Consider the following 23061-nt stretch of genomic DNA (forward strand, 5'->3'; position numbering starts at 1 on the left):
TTCCTCTACTCTGCAGTCTTTGCAGTAGAACCACACTTGTCCGTGCAGTCCAAAACGTTCAACTGCCTAAGCAGCTTTCTTTGTGTGGCTTTGAACCACAGCAGATGTTGCTGCTTAAGAGCTGGTGTCATGTTATTACCCCATTTTCCCAGATCTCTGAAATTTCAACAGCACCCAAAAACCTCTTGCCTGAAGCATATTATCCTCAGAGTACAGCAAAAGTAAAGATTTCCAAAAGATCATCTCGTTTCCTGCAGTAGATTACATTTTTGTACTAGGTTTTCAGGAAATGGTTTTTTTTTTTTTTTAAAAAAAAAAAAGAAGTTAAATAAAAGTGACAAAACCCACAAACACCTTTATGAACCAATGGTAGTTAAGTGTTCGCCATGCAAATAGATAGCGAGTTAAAAACAGGCTGTGAAAGTACTCAAGCTGACATATAACTTTCCGGAAGAAGAAATAAGACTTGCCTAAAAAGTCTGTCCTTTAGGTGACAGCTCTTTAGATAATTTTTAAAGTCTGCATTTCAGAAATTTAATTTCAAGAAAGTTATTGCTCTTTACACAATTTCTCTCAAAGTTGATGCTCTTTTCAACCAATAGGCAAATTCGTGTACTGTTTTTGTTCAAGTAGGTACTGCAAAAAGGAGGGGAAGAAAAGAAAAACAACAAAGGAATGCCAGAATTTAAAGTCATGTTCACTGTGAACATACTAGTGATAATTTAAAAAGGATAAATGAATAGGCCAGACATTAGGGATAGAGGATAACTGCTATGAACAATAGCAAAAGAAGAGATTCTTGAGGGAAGATCTTGTGGCAACTGGAACATAGGAACGTACATACTGAAATGATTTCTAGAGGGGAAAGTTTGCTTAGCAAATCTAATTGGGATAAGTTGACTGGGAAAATATTCCCTATCTATTTAACTAAAGAAATTCCATTATTCCTCTTTGTGCTACTGACTTTCAAAAGAGCTGACAATTTAAAATTTTGTTAAAGCAAGTATGTTATATTGAACCAAGATATGAATGCCAAGTGTTTGGCTGGTGTTTTTTTCCTTACTGTCTGCTCATAAATTCCTGAAAATAGGGGTTTCAAATGGAAACAAATGGAAGCCTGACAGACTTTAGACCACCAATAAAAGATATATAACATGGCAATCAAATAAATTTGTGAGTTGTATAAAAAAAGATGATTTCATCTGGAAAACTAAAAAACCATCCATTTATTTGTAGACTATGTACAAGGAAAAACACTTTTCATACTAAGTTCCTTATTGCTACAGAAATAAATTTAGTAACATACCTATTCTTTTAAACTTATTAAAATGTCTTGGTTATTTCCATTCTCATAAAGCAATAATCTCATTTTCATTTGTTTATAAATTAAATTCTAAAATTTATACATTTCTATATTAAAGAAATGTTGATGTACTTGGCTTTCCTAAAAGCATAATAAATGAAATTAAAAGATCTTACAATGGTAATTTCTCCCTTGTTTAAAAATAAACACAGAAATGTGAATTTGCACAAAGTGAAAAACCATGAACACTAAGCTCTAATCTCTATTAATGGCACATCACACCATCCACAAAAATTCATCTGTGATGGAAAGTAAACCTAAATATATAAACTATAAATAAGTGAACATACTGAAAAATGTTCTGGGAACATGACCCCTCCCTATTCTAGCAAACAAGAGAGCAAAGCCATCTGTATAGATCTGAAGTCAGAAACAACTATGCAAAACCTGATGTTTATAGCTAAAGCCAGTCTTTTCACCCCTACCTATGATAAAAACCATTTGACGACAAAAACCCAGTTTTAGTATCCCTATAGTGATTTTTTTCCAGAAAGGAAGAAATTAAATCCTGTATTGTCTTCCTCTGCTTATAGATAACATCAATATATCTTTAGATCAAAACACCTTAGAATTTGAAGGCTCCTTGCTAAGCATAATCACATATTTAATATCAATGACTCACTGTTCCTACCTATATAAACTAAATTCAAACTTGTGTTTGTTGGAACCATTCTCACATAGCAAAATCTGTCAGACTGCTTCCCAAGTTCAAATCCTCACTTTAATTATCTAATAAGCTATTTAAATGCCATTAAGACTTCATTTCTAGTTATTGGTAAAAAGAAAACAGTCAATTTTTTAAAATAGGCAAACGAGTTGAACAAACCCTTAGCAGAGAAAGCTATAAGAACGACCATAAGCATATGAAAGGAGTCCACATTATTAATAATGAGAGAAAGGTAAATTAAAATGTAGTGAGATAGCACTCACACCCACTAGAATGGCTAAATATTTCAGGTTTGATAACACTAAATGTTGGTGAGGATGGGGAGCAACTAGAAACTCATAACTGGTAAGGAGAGTATAAAAGAGTATAATTACTATGAAACTAACTTGACAGTTTTTAAAAAGTTAAACATCCCAGTTACCCTAGCACCTAGCAGTTCCACTCATAGGCACTAATTCAAGATAAATAAAATATAAATACTTGTACTTAATTTTAATAGTCATAAACTGGAAATAACCCAAATGTCCATCACAGGAGATAGATAAACACATTGTGGTATTTTCATAAATAATATACTTCTAAGCTTTAAAAAGAATAAACATCTAATACACAAAACAATATGGATGAATATCACAAATACTATGTCAACAAAAGTAATTGGACACAAGAGTATATACTGGATGATTCCATTTCTGTGGAATTCTAAAATAGTTAAAGTAATCTATAATGGGAAAAAATTATAAAAGCAGTTGTTAGTGGTGGCACTATTAATGAGAAAGACATACCACAAAGCTTTCTGGAGTGATGGAAAATTTCTAAGTCTCAACAAAGATGTGAGGAAGGGTATATGTGTTGTCAAAATGCATGCAACTAGTCCCTTATGATTTATATACTTTGGTATAATTAAATTTTACCTTTAAAACTATAAACAGGGTCCTCCCTGGTGGCGCAAGGGGTTAAGACGCAACCTATGAAGCTGAACGCAGCCACTAAAGCACAAGTTCAATCCCCAGCCAGGGAGCAAGCCACATGGTGCAGCAGACCTCTCCTGTCTCGCCCACTGCTTCCCTCAGCAGTATATTTCAGTCAGTCTGCCTGTTCTGTTCCCCACTCAGTCTCTGGTGAATCCTCCCACCCCCAACACCTCTGGCCTGTACCTACATTCTTGTATGCATAAATCTTTTTTTAAAAACTATAAACAATATTAACTCTAGTTGGTAAGTTTTTTTATTCAGCGTTATGGGTTGGCAATTCTGAAATCACTTTCTGTATGTTATAGGCTTAACAAAATGAGTAAATACATTGAAGAGAGTGAGTGAGTGAATGAATAAGATTCAAGAAAAGTAAAGATAGATGTGATATGATAAAAACACATGGGGCAACACATACACAATTGTTGAATCCAGGTAGAGAGTATATGGGAGTTTCTTGTGGTCTAGCAAATTTTCTGTAGATGTGAGATACTATCAAAATAAAATGTTACACAAATGAATCTTTTAATTTCACTAGTTTCTTTGGGTCTATTACACATATTTTAATTATTATTAATACTTCAATATTTCTTGTTTCAGAGAGCCTTCTGAATATATTTTTTTAAGATTTATTTGTGCACACAAGAACTGGGGTACAGGTCAGAGGTGTGGGGGGGGGGGTGAAAGGATTCCCCTGAGAGAGTGGAGAACAGAACAGGTGGGCTGCTGAGGGGAGCAGCCGGCGAGTCAGGAGAGGTCTGCTGTGCCATGTGGGTAGCTTGCTGGCCGGGGATTAGACTCGTGCTGCAGTGGCTGCAGTTAGCTTCATAGGTTGCATCTTAATCCCTTGCACCACCAGGGAGGCCGGAGTCTTCTGAATATTATAACAAAATATCTAGCTAGCTCACAAGGTTCTATGGGGAGGAAAGTTAATTAAGATCACCCTATAAAAATACTTTCATTGAAATTAAGGCTCTATACAAACAGTATTGTAAACCAATGTTAACTAAATAAAAGAAAATGAAAATGAAAATCAAGACTCTGATGCTGAGAAACACTGCACAGTAGAAGAACTTAACCCTTGAAGTGCATACTGTGAAAGTCAGAAACTAAATGTTTAAAAAAAATACTTTTATGTGCTAAGTACAACTAGGGGTGAAATAATGACCACAGTTTCTAAATTTTTCAACTCAATTCTTTTAAGGAACTACAATTATTTTTACTAAAACGTCCCTATTTAGCTGAGGAATATGAAACTGTAAAATAATAAATAACAGAACAAGATTCAAGCGAAATAAGAAAGCAAAAGAACTACAGGCTGAGGAAGTGACAGTCTCTAAGGAGGAACAATCAAAGAAATTAAGGAAGATTCACCCTTGTCACAACTGAATCAAATCTGATCTGAAAAACGATTCCAAATATCTTCTGTCATTATGTGAGTCCACTGTCACTTTTGTTAGTTATTTCTCCAAATTCTATGTTGAATCTGAATTTAAGGGTCTCCCTGGTGGTGCAAAGGGTTAAGCACCACACTGTGAAGCAATCTGCCAGCATGAGTTTGATCCCCAGCCAGCCAAGGAGCAGCCCACATGGCGTAGCAGACCTCTCCTGACTTGCCGCTGCTCCCCTCAGCAGCGTATTTCACTGGATCTGCCTATTCTGTTCCCCACGCTGTCTCTGGTGAATCCTCTCACCCCGCATCTCTGGCCTATACCCCAGCTCTTGTATGCATAAATAAATAAATCTTTTTAAAAAATAATCTGAATTTAAGACTGCAAGTTAACACTCTTCATTCTCTGAATTTTCTCAAATATACAACATAAATTGAATTTTTAAGAAAATGGTCACAGGACTTATAATTTCTTAAACTTAGAAATATTGACACCACTGAATTACTACATTCATTTAGGATCTGAATATAAAAGTTGGCTGCTGATGGAAGTGTGAGAACAAGAATGTTTCTACCACCTGAAGTATCAGCTCATTTTTTTACATTTTTCTTAATAATAATTGTAATATTTAAAGCATAGCTTTAGGAATCATTCTGGCTTGAAGTCAAAAGAAACATCTGAATTCTTTAAATATGCAAGTACTTACATTCACATGGTCATATTTCAAATTGGTATCAAGCACTTACCACATATCAGATACATATTAGGACTAGAGGAACTGAAAAAAAAAAAATGAAACAGACACTGTCCCTGCCTTCCCGGAACTGCCAGTTGATCAGGAAAGGCTTCATTAAGAAGGGGAGTACATAGTACATAGTACTGTAGTAAGGTAATTGTTACCACATCTGAGGCATAAGGGATAGAACCACAATTTCTTTTCAGATGTTGCTGATGTTAAGATTATATTGTTATAGCCACTTCTGCTATAATATGAAACAGGCAGTCCTAAAAATCAGCACACTAATCACAATTGCACAATAAAACTACAGAACTTAGGAGTAGAAGGGGTTAAGGGGCAGTACTCAGACACTTCAACAATGACATAAAAAGAAAGAAAGTTAATAAAACTGTAAACCATTTTATACATGTTAAATGATTAAGAGCCTCCCTGGTGGTGCAGGGGTTAATTAGCACTATCACGCTATCACCGCTTCTGACTGATTTGGATCCCTGGCCAAGGAGCTAATTCATATATGGTGCAGCAGACCGCTTCTGTCTCACCTGCTGCTCCCCTTAGCAGTGTATTTCAGTAGACCCACCTGTTCTGCTCTGCACTCTGTCTCTGGTGAATCCTCTCACCTCCCCCCCAGCACCTCTGGCCTACACCCCAGTTCTTGCATGCATAAATAAAAATAAATCTTAAATGGTTAAGAAATACCTAGATGCTAAAATCAATACAGAATGTTACCTTGAAAAACACCTAAAGTTTGTATACCTATGGAATTGGGCATCAGAAAGGTGTTAGCTTTTGCATTTTTGTGTAGTCTAGCAGGAGGGTTATCTGAAATCAGATGTTAACAGCATAAGACGATGGATATGACTCTTAAGATGGTGAGAACTGAGGCAGCTGATAGTTGTTTGAAATGTACAATTTAAGTATTTCCTATCCAGCATCCAGGTTTACCTAGATAGTTTTCTATACTCAGCATTTCTTGGATGAGTGGCACATTAGCAAACACAAACTTTACATAATACTCAAATTGTTCCCTAATAGTAATCACACACTACAAATACTCATTTCAAAACAAGCATTGTAGTGTAACAGACTATTTTCGTTTCTCTTCCCTATTACTGGTATAGTAAAACATAGGTAAAAATCAACAGGAGACCTAATCAATGGAAAGCACAATAAAAGCAGAGGGGAAATCACTCTTTAGTTAATTCATTTCTTTAGTTCAAACTTCTGCATGTTTTACATTTTGTTTTGCTCTCTTTATCTGAACAATAAGAACCAAAAGACCAAATTCAAGATGTGGGTACAGAAGATCACCACAAAAACCACAAAGCAACAGATCTGCTTCCAGACCAGTGTTTCTGACACTGTATGTGTAGATGAATCACTAGAAGATGAAATTAAATATAGATTTTGCTTTTGTACACGTGGGTGAGGATCTGAGATTCTATATTTCTAACAAGCCCCAAGATGGTACTTGTGATCTACAGACCAAACTGGCTGTAGACAGAATTTTTTTTAAAGATTTATTTATTTATGCATACAAGAACTGGGGTACAGGCGAGAGGTGCAGTGGGTGAAAGGATTCACCAGAGACAGAGTGGGGATCAGAACAGGCAGATTGACTACAATACACTGCTGAGGGGAGCCGCTGGCGAGTCAGAAGAGATCTGCTGTGCCCCCTGGCCGGGAATCGAACTTGTGATACAGAGGCTGCGGAGAGCTTCACAGGTGTGTCTTAACCCCTTGCGCCACTAGGGAGGCCCAATGTAGACAGATTTTAAAATAAGAGGACTAAAGGAGTTCTAAAGTTTTCCTGTGAGATTCAGTCAGATTCACCAAAATAAAACAATTATATTGGGATTTGATGGTAAAGTGAGAACAGCTGCTTAAATTACTCCATGAGAAAGGGTGTTGGTGGTCCAATGGACTATGGTAGAGGATTATTGGAACCTCAGTGGTAGATAATGTGTGGTAGCACACACCTCGTCTAAAGAGGTGTGAACCTATACTTCTGACTTATATACAGCGTTGTATACCAATGTTACCTCAATAAAAAATACAATTAAAAATAAAATATTCTGTGAGGGTATAAACATCACATAGAAACTTAGCAATGTCATGGGAGTGTGCTGAGAATCAAAAATATAGTCTGGTCATCTATTTTTGGGCATTTGGGCATTTCCAGGTTTTACCTATTATAAATAGTGCTCCAAAAAACAACATGGGGGTACAAGTGGTCCTTTGAATCAATGTTTTTGTGTCCTCTGGGTAGATCCCTATTAGTGGAATTGCCAGGTCATATGGTAGGTCCATTTTTAGTAGACTGAGGAACCTCCAAACAGCTTTCCAAATGTTTGGACCGGTTTGCACTCCCACCAGCAATGTAGGAGAGTTCCTTTTTCACCATATCCTTGCCAACATTTGTTACTGCTAGTTTTTTTGATATGTGCCATTTCAATCTTAAGGTGGTATTCCAATATGGTTTTGATTTGCATTTCCCTGATTATAAGGGACGTTGAACATTTTTTCATAGGCCTGTGGTATATATACACAATAGAATACTATTCAGCAATCAAAAAAGATAAACTCATGTGGATGGAGCTAGAAGCAATGTGGATGGAGCTAGAAGAAATTATGCACAGTAAAGTAAGACAGAAGGAAAAAGAAAATTATCAGATGGTTTCACTTATAGGAGGGATATAGGGGGAACCAATAGGACATCAGTGTAAAAAAATAATATAAATACAAAACACAACAAAACAAAAACAGACAATTATAAATCAGAGACATCCTACAGGGGAGGAGGAGGGAGAGGGATCAGTGGGAGGGAGGGAGGAGCACAGGAGACTGAGGTGATGGTGCACGGGTGCATTAGTGAAGGAAATTATATGGGGACTACAACTGAGGGGGTGGGGGGAAAGCAAATATTGTTTATAAATGAACAATGATGTAAAAAAATAAATAAAAATGAATATAGAACTTATCCCAAGGACTGGAAAATAATAAAAAGCTAATAAATATTTATTTTTATTTATTTATTTATTTATATTATAGATTTTATTTTTATATTCCCCATACAATTGCGACCCCCTTATTTTGACCCCAATCCCTCCCCACCCCGCCCCCACCCCCCACAGAGTGTCTCTGGTTCATAGTTATTTGTTGATTTTGATTTTTACTTTCTTATAGTTATTCTTTTTCCTGGTTCCTTATTTAAGTTTTCTAGAATCCTGCTATGAGTGGGACCATCCGGTATTTTTCTTTTTCTTTCAGGCTTATTTTGCTGAGCACGATCCTTAGTGCCATCCATGTTGCTGCAAATTGCAGGTGTTTATCTTTTTTGAATGCTGAGTAGTATTCCATGGTGTATATGTACCACATCTTCTTGATCCAGTCATCTATTTTTGGGCATTTGGGTTGTTTCCAAAGCTTAAGCTAATAAATATTTAAACATATATTTATATATACACACACACACATACATACATATTATGGTCAAATCTCTTGGGGGAACAGCAAAGACTACAACATAACTTAAAGCACAATTAAAAATCAGAGAAATTTCTGCACTTTATAATCTACACCATTGTTTAATGGAAGTAAGCAACAAGGATGATGGTAATTACCATTAATAAGAGAATGATGAAATAAATCAAGTACCTGTTCATACAAAAGAAACACATCTATTTATATGTGCTACAAAGGCCCACATATTTTTAAGAGTAATATCCTGTGGGGAGTACAACTGAAATATCACCTTATATCTCTGCAGTTTTAATTTTTAACTGTGAGTGTAGACTACATTCATAAAAAAAGATAAAACTTAAGGAATAAATTTATGTGCTAAAATGTCCAAGATATAAGGTAGAATAGCAAGATCTACTATAAAAAGTAGAGCGTGATCCCAGTTTTGTTAAAGACATGTTTACCCTAGTTTCTAGTTCAGGATTCCATAACCTACTTAAATTATTTCCATATTATTATCCACAGAATACAGCTGAAAAATTCAGGCTTTAAGATATTTGTGACATTAAATCCACAGGTATTCTAGTGTTGCTTTGTAAAAACGCAAAAGTTCTTTCTTTTTAAAGTTTAAGATATGATATCAGTTTCTCATTAAAATGTCTTCTTAGATTTATTTCAACTTAGGGAAGCAAGTAGAGATGAAAAGGTAAAACTTGGCTTTCTCAGTTTACAAAGAGTGTAGTGACCACACTTCCTATCTTAAGACACACCTTTTCTATGCTGAAAATCTAGTGCATATATCCCACATGTTCATTTGTAATAGAAGACATGACATATGCTACAGTTAATAAAGAATCTGGTTTTCTATTACTACAACAGGAACACATACCTCTTAGATCAACTCATGAAAAGCTTAAAAATAGGACTCGCTTCTATTAATGAGAAGAAGACATCTTTCAAAAATACAAAGTCCTTGTTTACACAATGTAAGTAATTAATAACAAAACATCCCCTTCCCATCTCCTATCACTGGATCACATCTGCTTCCCGATGAAACACTTCCTGTAGCAAAAACTACCTCCCTTCTAAGTAGTAGAAGGCAAAGGCACACCTGACACGTACACAACTGCTTCTCATTTAAAAGAAAAGATATGTCTAGAAGGACTAAAGAGTTTTTCAACAGACAAGTGTCATTTTAAATAAGAAAATATTTTCAAAATAAAAACAAAATCATAAATGACTGCTAAGGTGATTATCAAAGTCTTTTTAAACTAAGAATAAAGGCAGTGAATAGAAAACAGTAACACTAATCACTAAATATAAAGTACATTTGATATTAATCCAAGTATATTAATGATCACTTTAAGGATCAATGGTCTAAATACACCAATTAAAAGACAGGGATTGTCAGAATAGATCAAAACACAAACTACATGTTGTCCACAAGAAACTTGCTTTAGGGCCTCCCCTGGTGGCGCAGGTGGTTGAGTGCCTCACTGTGAAGCTGTCAGCAGCCTCTGCAGTGCAGGTTCTATCCAGCCTGCAGGCGAGAATCCCACATGGCACGGCAGCCCTCTCCTGTCTCGCCCACTGCTCCCCTCAGCAGTGTATTTCTTCAGTCTGCCTGTTCTGTTCCCCACTCTGTCTCTGGTGAACCCTCTCACTCTTCCGTGCATCTGGTCTGTACCCTGGATCTAGTATAAATAAATAAATATTCAAAAAAAAAAAAAGAAACTTGCTTTAAATATAAACACACATATAGAGTAAAAGTAAAGGTATGGAGAAAGAAATGTCAGACAACACATATAACTAACAACATACTAATCATGGAAGACTGAAGTGCTATATTAATTTCTGACAGAGCTGATTTCAGAACAAGGAAAATTATTATCAGGGATAAAGAAGGGCTTTACATACTATTAAATGAGTCAATTACACACAAAAAAAATATAAGAATAATTAATAAATTATATAAGCATCATTTTTTAAGTAATTTATCAAAAATCTCTAGCCTTGTAATTGGATTATGGTTATTCCAGTTTGTTAGAACACAGCATTTGAGATGCCAACAAAAATCTCAATGAGAGAAACATAACATTGGAGGTCTCAAATTATTTCTGGGAATAAATTTTCTAATATATCCACTATTGTTTAATCTTTCAAGCAAAACATGTTTGAGAATTGAGAAGATTTCATATTTTAGAAAGGCTAGTAGGGTACACATACCATATATTGTTATTTCACCAGTAGGGTGTGAGGCAGCACCCGGTTATCATTTTGAAGTACAATGTGCAAACATTTACACTAAGTGAGATGAAATAAATGGCCTGTATAATAGCTTGTTTGGTTAATAAATGAGTTGTGAAAAACTTATAGAGTTGTCAGTTTTTTTTTAAATTCAATAAAAGATTGTAATACTGTCTAATTCTCAACATACAAGAATGTACGAGACAAAAATCATTAGCAAAAACAAGTAAAACCAACTGACAGCAAAAACATAAATATTAATAAAGAAATTAACAAAGACATGTAATGAATTACAAGGCCATGTTTATATAATTACATGGTTATAATACATAGGGAAATAAAGCCCCAGCTTGAATTTGATGAAATAGTATAAATTATAAAACTATGAAGGCTGATTAGAAAATAACTAAATAAAAGCTTTAGAACTCAGAAAAAAAAAATTAGATACTGTTGAAGAGAAAATCAGGTCAAAGAAAACTACCCAGAATAAAGCAAGGAACACAAAACACTTCAAATATGAAAACATAGGCAGTATTCAGGAGTAAAAAAATAAGCATAAAGAGGACTAGATGTTACAGGGGGGAAGCTTAACATGTCAAATTGAAGTTTCAGGGACCTCCCTGGTGGTACAAGGGTTAAGCATCAGCTACTGCAACATCAGTAGGATCCCCAGTCAGGGAGGTGACCCACATGGCACACCTCTCCAGTCTTGCTTGCTGCTCCCCTCAGCAGTGTATTTCAGTCAATCTGCCTATTCTGTTCCCCACTCTGTCTCTGGCAAAACCTCTCACCCCCAGCACCTCTGGCCTACACCAGAGGTGTAGGCCAGCTCTTGTATGCATAAATAAATCTTTAACAAACTGAAATTTTGAAAGATAAGGAAAAAGAATTGTAAGACATATTATTTGAAAAGTAATAACTATTTTCCATATGTGATGAAAGATATAAATTTACAATTTCATGAAGCCCAAAGAATTTCAAACAGAAATAAAAAGAATCCAAGAAATAGAGATCAAGTAGGAAAAATAATTTTGAACTTTAAAGTAAAACATAAACCTCTTATTGCCATCACAGATGCATGCAGATATTTCTCTGTTAAAAAAAAATACAGGATGCTGTAGAAAAATAGCAATTATATTACAAGAGCTCCTGGGAATTAAAATAGTTATAATAAAATAAAAAGGCAAAAATGAAATAAAACCTCAAAGACTACTTGAAAAACAAAGCTGGAAAAATTTCCTAGAAAGAATAAAAATCTGTTTATTTTGATGTTGCATAAATAATATCTCTCAGGAGAACATGAAAAATGAAAAATTTCTTTTTACCCTGTATTTTTAAAAAGCTTAAAGAAAAACTAATCCTCCTGACCAGTTACTGAAATGCATTTTCTGTCCAAAAAAAAAAAAAAAACCAGAAAAACCAACCCAGGAGACAAAAAGGCAATCTATTAGGCCTAACATTTGATTAATAAGCAAACACACACACACAAACACACAGAATAAGAATGAATTTCCTAGAACTGAAATGCAAGTCACTAGATTAAAAGATCCTACCAATTACTGAATGAAAAAAAGACCCAAGTAGGGCACATTATCATAATTATTCCAGAATACTGGGAATCAATTGATGAATTTAAGACTTCCAAGGAGAGAGGGATGAAAATATCACCAAAAAGAAAGGAATAAAAGTAATTATACTGGACTCTTCATGAATTATACTTAATACCTTCAAAATAATGAAAGTGTCATTAGACCAGAATGACATGCAAGGATTCAGAAACTCTGATCCCAGTGCAACACTTCTTAGGAAGCTACCTGGTGTTATGCCCCAGTAAAATACAAAGTAACCCAAAAAAGAGGAAAGAGAGGGGATCCAGAACATTAGATATCTAATGCAGAGAAGCAGTTAGGGGAAAGCCCAAGAATAGGTCACAAAGAAGATCTAGAGAGCACCAACAAGAGATAGGAGGTGGTAGACACAAAGTTTCCAAAGTAGTATCTCCAAAAAAAAAAAAAAAAAAAAAGGAATTATCTCCAGTAAAACAAAAGGTGTGTGCTGGTAAGGGAATAAAAAAGAAAAACTGACTTGTGACTCTAGCTGGTCTTTAATTAATGCCAGTTAATAAAGGTGTAAGAAAAGTAACACTACAAAAAATTCTCTAAGAAATTTAATAGCCTGTTAATTAATACAGTACCTACTTTTACATAAAACTTTAACAGTGTCTGAAGGACTGATATATAACAAATAACTGACTTTACTAATTGCTTGACTAAATATTTACAATTTATAATTCTAATATTTTCCCTTCTTTATCATGGATATATAATAGGCCCTATTTATGGTGAAGGAATTAATTTAAAATCGACATATTCCTCTGATTATGAAACGCAAATGTACTCCATTATCTGTAAGAAAGTATAGCCTAATTTGCAACTGAAATTAAAATGTCAAATGATTTAGCTTTATAAGAATTTTATACACTAAGGCCTCCCCAGTGGCCCAGCGGTTGAGTGCCACACTGCGAAGCTGTCCGCAGCCTCTGCAGCGCCGGTTCAATTCCCTGCGCTCGGGAGAACCCCACATGGTTCGGTTCTCTCCTGCCTCACTCGCTCGCTGCTCCCCTGAGCAGTGTCTTCTGTCCGTCTGCCTGCTCTGCTCCCCACTCTGGCTCTGGTGAATTCTCTCACCCTCCTGCGGTTCTAATCTATACCCCGGTTCTTGTATAAATAAATCTTTAAAAAAATAAATAAAATGGTCAGTTAAAAAAAAAGAATTTTATACACTAATTGAAAAAAAAAACATGAAACAACTTCATAAACTGCCTTTATTCTTTCTATCAATATACAGACTATAAGTCAAGAAAGGTGTTTCAGAATTTAATGCCCTGTTTGTTAATTTATGGAAAAGTATATTTGCCTTAAAAACCATCTCTTTCTATTATTTACTTTCATCATCAATACCAGCACATAGCTTTCATTAGGGATTATTTTAAAATGCAAAATATTCTATTTTATATCATCCTTTTAGGAGGGCGTTATGCCTTGTATATGGCTGAGAAACAGTGAAACCACCAAAGGTGCAGAGAGGACAATGTTAGAATGCTACATTTGCTGAAGGCAATGCCTGACTTTGTCTGGTCAGCTTTCTGGTGGTTGAAGTGAGAATTTTTGCCTCCCCAAATCTAAGTGTCTGTACTAGAACTCGTTGCCCTTCACATATACAATGATGTATGTAGTTATAGTTCCTTCATTTTCACTATTGTAAGACATTCTGCTATTCTGAATTTACCACTGAATTACTTATCCATCCACTGGTAATGAACATTTGAGTTATCTCTAAGCTTTGCTATTATGAACAATATTCCCATGAACTTTCTAATACATTTTTCTTGGTACACATATTCAAGAATTTCTCTAGGGTAAATATGCAGAGGTGGAGTAGCCGGATCCAAGATTAAGAGCATGTTCATCTTCACTAGATAAAATCAAAGTGTTCTTTCATAGTGTAGGAACGCATTTATTGCTCTACATCTCCTTTAACACTAATGACAGCCTTACAAAACGATGACTGAGCTGGTGTGTGATGGTATTTCCTTGTATTTTAAGTTTCATTTTTCTGATTACTATTGAAGTTGAATATCTTTTGAAGTAGTTATAAATACTTTATATTTCCTCATTTGTGAGGTGCCACTTTGGAGTTATTTACTCATTTCTATTGGGGTGGCATGTCTTTCTCTTATTAACTCATGGGAGTTCTTTATTTTAGATGGTAGTCCTTTGGTTTATACATTGAAACACACAGAATTATGACTGAGCTGCAAGTTGCTTTGTGGCTTGATTTTTCCCGTTATTTTTAATACTTTTACTGAGTATAACACAGACTGAGGGGGAACTGTCAGTAACCTTTATTCTTTTATGATCATAAGAGTCTTAGGATAATGAATCCAGGATTCAATTAATTTAATACACAGCTCATTAAAATTCCCTTTTTTATTTCTCGGATATATGCATCATATTTAAGAGTTCTATCTAGAAAATAATGTCTAGTATGATGAATAATTTTCTACAGTTGTAATGTCAAAAAAAGAAGTGATTTATCTTCTGCACTACATTTTTGAGAAGGAAAATAATTGTGTTAAAGAATAGTAAAGCCTACCATTTATTGAAAATCATTATATAGTATTTTATACTAATTACTTTTTTAATACCTTCATGTAGTAGACTATCCTTGAACAAGTCATTTAATATTCCTTCGCTTTATTTTAGTCAAATATGCAAGGGACTGGAGTGGAACTGCATTGTATATGTTGACCTGTTGTAGGTGGAATAGGGCAGGAGTGGAATTAGGTTTTAAAATAAATGAGTAATGCTAAAATTGAGTAGGGTCAAAATTGCTCTTGAAAGTTATTAAATTATTCAAACTACAGTCTTAGAGGTACATCCCTTACAGTGTCCTACATAACTATTTTTAATTTTGTTTTTATTTTTCATCATTCAAATATGGCAGGTTGAGTGGCAGCAAACATTTGGTGGGCATGTTGAACCCAAAATATCTATGTTGAAACTTGAAAACCATTCTTTGTGTCAACTGCTTGCAATTAAATTTATTTAAGTCTTATATATGTATGAGGCAATATATGATTGTTACAAGGTTTATACGAAATAAGTTTGTACAATATAAGTTTGCAACAAAAATTATGTCCCTCTCATAGAAGACATTTAAATCTAGGTAAAGAAGCAATATATAAAATATCTGTGGTAGCTGTTTAGAGAAAAGAGAGAGATATACAGAAAGAAGAAGAGATGAGGAAAAAAGTTAATAAAAAATAGTTAAGGAATTTCCAAATAGAATGTTTACAAACCATAATGTCAGAAAATCTTGTCTTTGCTTTTTTTAGAATGGTACGTTTTATTTTTTACTCTTTCCAAATAGTGGACTCAAATTTATTTTTAAAAAACTAATTTATTTTACTATTTTAAGACTTTTCCAATAAATTTCTAATTAGAAAAAAACAGGAAAGTTTGTAGCATTCATTATAATCTTTAATTTTCACTTAATAACATAAACTGTGCTTATCCCCTGGATGATATTTAGAGAGCAACCCACAGTTGGCAGGTAAGGTTAAAATAGAAGATGATCAGTTGATATTTGTGAAGGAGAATCAAAAAATGAAAGGCCCCCCTACCCCGCTTCCCTGCTAAATGAGAAAGCAAACATTGTACAAAAATGAACAATGATGTAAAAAATATATAAATAAAAATTAAAAATACAATAATGTAAACTAACTTTATCTTAATAAATATATTTGGCTTTTTAAAAAAAATAATAAAGGGGAAAAAATACAAGAGAGGTAATTACCACACAAATCCAAATCCAAGCTGATTCATGGCAAAATAATCTGCAATTGTTGGAATGGGTTCCCTCAAAATGTAATCCAGATTTAAATATATTTTCATTACTTCCTGTTTAACTATAGAAATTTGATCCTTCTAAGGGCCTTTATTCCTTTAAAAAATAACTTCCCTGATTCTCAAGTTGTGACTCAGTCTGGCTGTGTCTATCTGCCTTCTGCCAGGGATCAGCTTCTCTGTGGGAACTGGAAATGTGTGCATACCCAAGAAGTGATGCAAGCAAGATCTGAACTTTCCCCAAGGGCAGTGCCAGCATCCTAGCACTTCAGACTTCTGTACTTCTTCCATCTTCTAAACCAGTCTCTAAGGAATGGAATGCAAAGGAAATAGTTGTACAGCCTTAGAGGGGGAAGTGAAAAACTACACATTCATTTGCCTACTTGTTTATACATTAAAGGCATACGAAAAATGCACACCTCTAAATTCCTCATGATTTTCACTTCCTCTAAATTCATTTCCAGCATTGAATGCTAACTTTATTCATTTAGTGATAGTTGCTTAGCCAGGTCAATATAATGTCTCTTTCTCTCTGGTTTTATGTTTTAAGGAGAATATTAAATCCATTTCATTATAGATATATCAGCTATAACAGCTTTTCTCAGCATATTCCCAGACTGTCTCAGCAGAAACATCAAAATTTGAAAAGCATCCTATAAACACTTTTAATTTTAAATAATTTAAACATATTTTAAAGTTTTCTTCCCTAATCACAGTGAGTTTGCACTTTCTATAAAATATATTTTTGTAATTTAGTTGGTTATATGTATTCCTGATTTCTTCACAAGATTTTAATCTCCTCATGTTCAAATTCCTTTGTATTCTTCCAGAGGCCTGGCATAGTACTCAGTAGGCTGTCATCAAATATACATTAAAACAGATTGCAGCAGTATGACAGGATACCAAGCCTTTACAGTTGGAGGGGCAAGAAGAAAAAAGATTTAAGTAGAGTGCAGAGTAACCTTAAAAATCTTGAGGCAATATCTATCCTAACACCCTCCTATCTTGCGAAAAATTGGTTAAACCAGTGTTCCTAGCTAGCAAGTTAAAGTTTGAGTTTTGTTTTGTCTGAATCCATTTGCTTTTTTTCCCCAAACTGTATTATGCAGGTATGAAAGGTGTGTATATGTTCATTTGTCTCTAATAAGAGTTATTTCTATAAAAACTTGATTCATGTAAGTCTAACTTTTGAAACTAAGAAACTATCTTCTTTCCAAAAAATGAAGTTTTCTGTTGTCCAGTACATGGTGTTATTTAGAGCCTTGTGGTTTTGTAGTAATTTATTCATGCATTTCTTAATTTCATTTATTAAAAATATTTTTACTTAATACCCACTACATGCCACAAACCTTCCTAAGTCCCCAGATCTAAAGGATTATTTTTACATTTCTTTAAATGAATTAATATAGTAATTAACATAATGAAGTCCTTTATGGAGAGTAGTGGGGACACAGAAGATGGATTCCCAAATCACCCTGGAGAAGTCAAGAAAAGATTTGAGGAGAAGGTAATATTTCAACTGAAATTAGACATGACTTTGTCCTTAGTCACAGCTAAGATGTAAACAATAGAAAAGGAAATTTTATCTTAAATAATTTTTATTGAAATCAGTGCTACTCAAAATTTGATTCTCAGACCTCTAGAAGACTACGAATTGTGCTAGTGACACAAACTGTGTCAAAATGAAGACAAAAATAGAGAATAAATGTATAGACATCTTTATAGAAATTTGAAATAGTAATTTTATTTCTGTTGAATCTAATAATTAAAAAGTTTGTTTCATTTTTCTAGTTATTAATTTTTATTGTATTTTCTAAAGTTTCAGTTCACAACAGATTGAAAAATTTTAAAAACACATGGATAGCTGATTAATACTATTATTACATGCATCTAATTCTAACTCTTAAATTGTTTCCTATTTTAATTCTTTTTGAATCTAGAGGGACCTCCAAGAGGCTTATCCCCTTACTTTTGGAAGAATCTCATCTATCATTTTGATCATGATACATTTTAATTAAGGATCATGCTAACAATTCAGCTATGCAGACCAAAAACCTTAAGCATCTCAGTGGAGTATGGAGCAGCTGGTTCACATTCTTTGGCACATATTATCCAAAGTAGAAACAACTAGATGGTGATAGAATACTGTTCTACTTAATTTTCTAATACTTAAAGTCATAATTCCTCATCATTCTTTTGTGGCCTTGCACCTTTTGGGAACCATCTTTATTTAAAGCACGAAAGTACAATATAGAAATAAAATATGTTTGATTCAAATATTAATACAAGCAAGGACAGGTCTTTATCTAAAAACTAATGGTCTAAAATGGAAACTTAAGAGTGAAGGCTTATTCCTTCACTCTTAAGTGGGTTTTCCCACCAACTGGGAGAACATTTTTGCACCCAACACTAATGATAAAGGACTGATCACAAAAATCTGCAAAGAGCTGATGAGACTCAACAACAACAAAGAAAATAATCCAGTTAAAAAATGGGCAGAAGAGCTAAAAAGAAACTTCTCTGAAGAGGAAATGCAAATGGCCAACAGGCATATGAAAAAATGTTCAACATCACTTGCCATCAGGGAAATGCAAATCAAAACTACCATGAGATACCATCTTACACCAGTGAGAATGGCACATATTAAAAAAACTAGCAACAACAAATGCTGGCGAGGGTGTGGAGAAAAAGGAACTCTTCTGCACTGTTGGTGGGAGTGCAAACTGGTCCAACCACTGTGGAGAGCTGTGTGGAGATTTCTGGACCTACTAAACATAGAGCTTCCATATGATCCAGCAATTCCACTCCTAGGTATTTACCCAAAGGACACAGAAACATCAATTCCAAAGAACACCTGCACCCCTATGTTTATAGCAGCACTGTTTACAATAGCTAAGCTTTGGAAACAACCCAAATGCCCAAAAATAGATGACTGGATCAAGAAGATGTGGTACATATATACCATGGAATATTACTCAGCATTCAAAAAAGATAAACACATGCAATTTGCAGCAACATGGATGGCGCTGGAAGGGATCATGCTCAGCGAAATAAGCCAAAAAGAAAAAGAAAAATACCGGATGGTCTCACTCATAGCAGGAATCTAGAAAACTTAAATAAGGGACCAGGAAAATGAATAACTATAAGAAAGTGAAAATCAAAATCAACAAAAAACTATGAACCAGAGACACTTTTAGGGGGGCGGAGGCGGGAGGGGAGGGATTGGGGTCAGAATGGGGGGGCTGCAATTGTATGGGGAATATAACAATAAAATTTATAAAAAAAAATTAAAAAAAAATAAAATAAAAACAGGGGTTTTTCCCACTCAGACCATGAAACCAAAACAAAATTTAATATATATATAAGATACATAGTGAAGGCATATAAACTAAAATTAAAAACCTCAACTAAGAGTCTTTCACCAAGGTCATGCAGAACAGTTCATTTAACCTAAGGATAGAGTCTCTCCTCTTAAATCTTAGTAGCAGCTTTCTTTTTTTGCTTCAGTGAATTAGGACATCAATATAATTTGGTAGGACACAAATATACAAGGTAGAACTTAATGAATGCATTTAAGTAAAAGCAAAAGTTCAAAATCACAAGATATTACAAAGTGCTTCATATATTTGCTATCTCTTCTCCTCTAATTACTGAAATACCCTTTTGGTTTCACAAAACTTGGTGTTTTTAAGTACCTTCAATTCTTTTGGTGCCAATTTTTGAGATATTAGAAAATATAGACAAAAACACAAGAAAGTCAAGCAGTTAGTTTACAGTGAGATGAAAAAGAAAATAAACATAGGCTGCACTGATTTCTTTGTTATCTAAACATCAAGGAAGAGGAAATATAATCTGTAACAGGGCTTCTCAAATTCATTTTAGGCCTCAATTCTTGTGAATTTGGTGGGGTATGTGGGGTGGGCAATGGAATAACGGTAATAATGTCCTGTGAGCTGAAGGTTGTTTACCAGCATTCCCCACCTCATTAAGAAGCATGACCTTGAGACCAATGATGACTCAGGATGAACTCTCTGCTTGATTATGGTCTTTACTTCTCACATCTACAAGTACTGGTGCTTGTACATGTCAGTTGGCACAAATTCCTACAACCCTTATTTAAACTTACCCACTAAGAGACAAGGAATCAGTTATTATATCCTCATATGACAATAATTTTTATTAAGAATACTTGGGAAACATATAACAGGGAACATAAGAACTATAATTATGGTAATTGTAAGAAATATAGTTATTGCTGAAAGTCCCTGATTTATACCATAATGATATAGCCATGTAACGGTCATTTTAGAGAATATTATGAATTGTCTGTCTATGGTAATTCATGGATGATAATGATGATGTCTTTGATATCTGTGTAATCACTCCAGATTTTCCAAAGGTAACAAATTAACTTTGAATATGGGCAACAATAATTGCTATGGTTACTTTTCTTTATCTTGGATGATTCCAACTACCATATTGGTCTTTATTTTATAATTTGTGCCAGTAAATGTAGCTCCAGACTAAGCAAACTTAGTGACCTTATCTATGAAATACTGAATCAAAACAAATGAGATATCTGAGGAATAGTATAAAAGAAATTAGGTACTTCCTGCAGTTCTTCATTAAATACAATGAAATTTTGTTCACACTTAGGCAAATATATAGATATTTGAAAATTACTGAGAATAATTTACTTTTTAAATAGTAATAAATAGTAATATTCTGGGGCCTCCCCTGGTGGCGCAGCGGGTTGAGCACTGGGCTGCGAGGCTGCCCACAGCCTCTGCAGCGCCGGTTTGTTCCCCCGCCGGTGAGGGTCCCACAAAAAAAAAAAAAAAAAAGTAATATTCCATAAATGTTGTTGAAATAAATATAGAGCCAGGATGTAATTGAAAGATTTCATTATTTCTAGGTTTTATTTAAACATGCTTTTTGATAGGAAACATTTTAAATAACCTGTGGAATAATATTCCTTTACTGGTACACTTTCATTTTTTTTTTTTTAAAGATTTATTTATTTATACAAACACTGGGAACAGTCCGAGGCGTGGGAGGGTGAGAGAATTCACCAGAGCCAGAGCGGAGAGTGGAACAGGCAGAATGACGAAGTACACTGCTGAGGGGAGCAGCGGGCGGCAGGAGAGGTCTGCGCGCCATGTGGGACCCTCGCTGGCGGCCGGGGATCAAAATGGCGCTGCAGAGGCTGCGGGCAGCTTCACAGCCCAGCGCTCAACCGCTGCGCCACCTGGGAGGCCCTACTGGTAGACTTTTGATGACATAATTAATATTGAGCTAAAAATGAAACTAGGCATGCATTTCCTGCCCATGACCAAGTCACTAATATTGAACTTGCCCTCCTGCTATAAACAACCAGAAAACCAGACCAAATATATGAAACAAGTGTTTTTTTCAGTTTGAAAAAACAAGAAGCACAGGACTCTGATCTCTAGGAGAAGGAAAACATAAACATAAGGTTTATCTGAAACCTTATAATAATCTTGGATTTAAACTGGAGGTACTTTCTGAATATTGGCACAGGGAGAGAGGGAACACAAGTAGAATACAATGGTCTCACTGAATTTGAGGATACAGAAATGGGAGTTAGGTGAGATTAAGGCTGATGGCATTTGCAGATCAAATTACCAGAGAAAAGGAAATTACACAGAAAAAGAGATCCAGAAATCAGTCTGGAGATTCTTTCTTGTATTGGTTGCAAAATTAGGATGCATGTGTGTAGGATTAAACTTCATGACTGCTGGCAGAGAAAACTGTAAGGGAGCTACAAGTTGAAAAATCCTGATAACTCATCCACAACTGGAAAGACATTTGAGATTCCTTCAAGTTAAAGAAGAAGAAACTTTGTTTAACACTCAAAGCATATGCAGATATCCCCAAAAGATTACACTATAGGAGGGCCTAAATAAGGCCAAGGAAAAAGACTACTTTAGATCTATCCTAACTCAGCCTTAAATCAAACCTCAACACATAAACTCAATCGTAACTAAAGGGTGACAACAAAAATCATATAATAAACAATGTACAATTCATAATATCCAAAATCAATTAAAAGTACTGCCCATGTAAAAAAGTGGGAAACTGAAACATAACCAGTAGAAACAATAGGTATAATACCAGAAAGCACAGAGATAATGGAACTAATATAGACTATAAAACAGCTATTATAATATGCTTAACAATTTAAAGTAAGACATGATAATAGGAAAAAATGAAAGACATTTTTTAAAGGACCAAGCAAAATTAATAAAGCTGAAAATTACATTTGAAATTATAATTTTACCTCATGGACAGAACAGATTATATACCACAAAAGAAAACTGTAGCAAAATTAAGGATAGACAAATTCAAAATATAGTAGTCTCCTCTTATCCAGAGTTTTACTTTCTACGGGTTCAGTTATCCAAAAGCAATTGTGGTTTATAATACTACATACAATAAGATATTTTAGGGGTGGGAAAGGAGAGACCACATTCACATAACTTTTATTACAGTATATATTGATACAGTTTAATTTTATTATTGTTCATCTCTTACTATGTCTAAATTATAAATTAAACATTATCATAGGTAGGTATATAGAGGTAAAAACATAGTACATATATAGGATTCATTACTATTTGAAATTTCAACCATTCATGGGGGTTTGGGAACACGTTCCTGGTAGATAAGGGGAGCCTACTGTATACCAATTGAAAAATACAGAGGGCATAGGAAAGGCTGAAAATAATGACTGGCAGTCTATAGGACCATATCAGACAATTCCTGAAGGAGAGGATAAAAAGAAAGTTGAAG

General features: G+C 34.5%; 1 protein-coding gene across 2 annotated transcripts in view; it reads right to left on the reverse strand.

The window, feature by feature from the left end:
• RASAL2 (RAS protein activator like 2) overlaps positions 1–23061 on the reverse strand; it is a gene marked incomplete at both ends in the record, with an annotated part of 312747 nt that overhangs the window by 206014 nt on the left and 83672 nt on the right. The window lies entirely within an intron of this gene.

Source organism: Talpa europaea, assembly GCF_964194135.1.
Source record: "Talpa europaea genome assembly, chromosome: 12".
Classification (NCBI taxonomy): domain Eukaryota; kingdom Metazoa; phylum Chordata; class Mammalia; order Eulipotyphla; family Talpidae; genus Talpa; species Talpa europaea.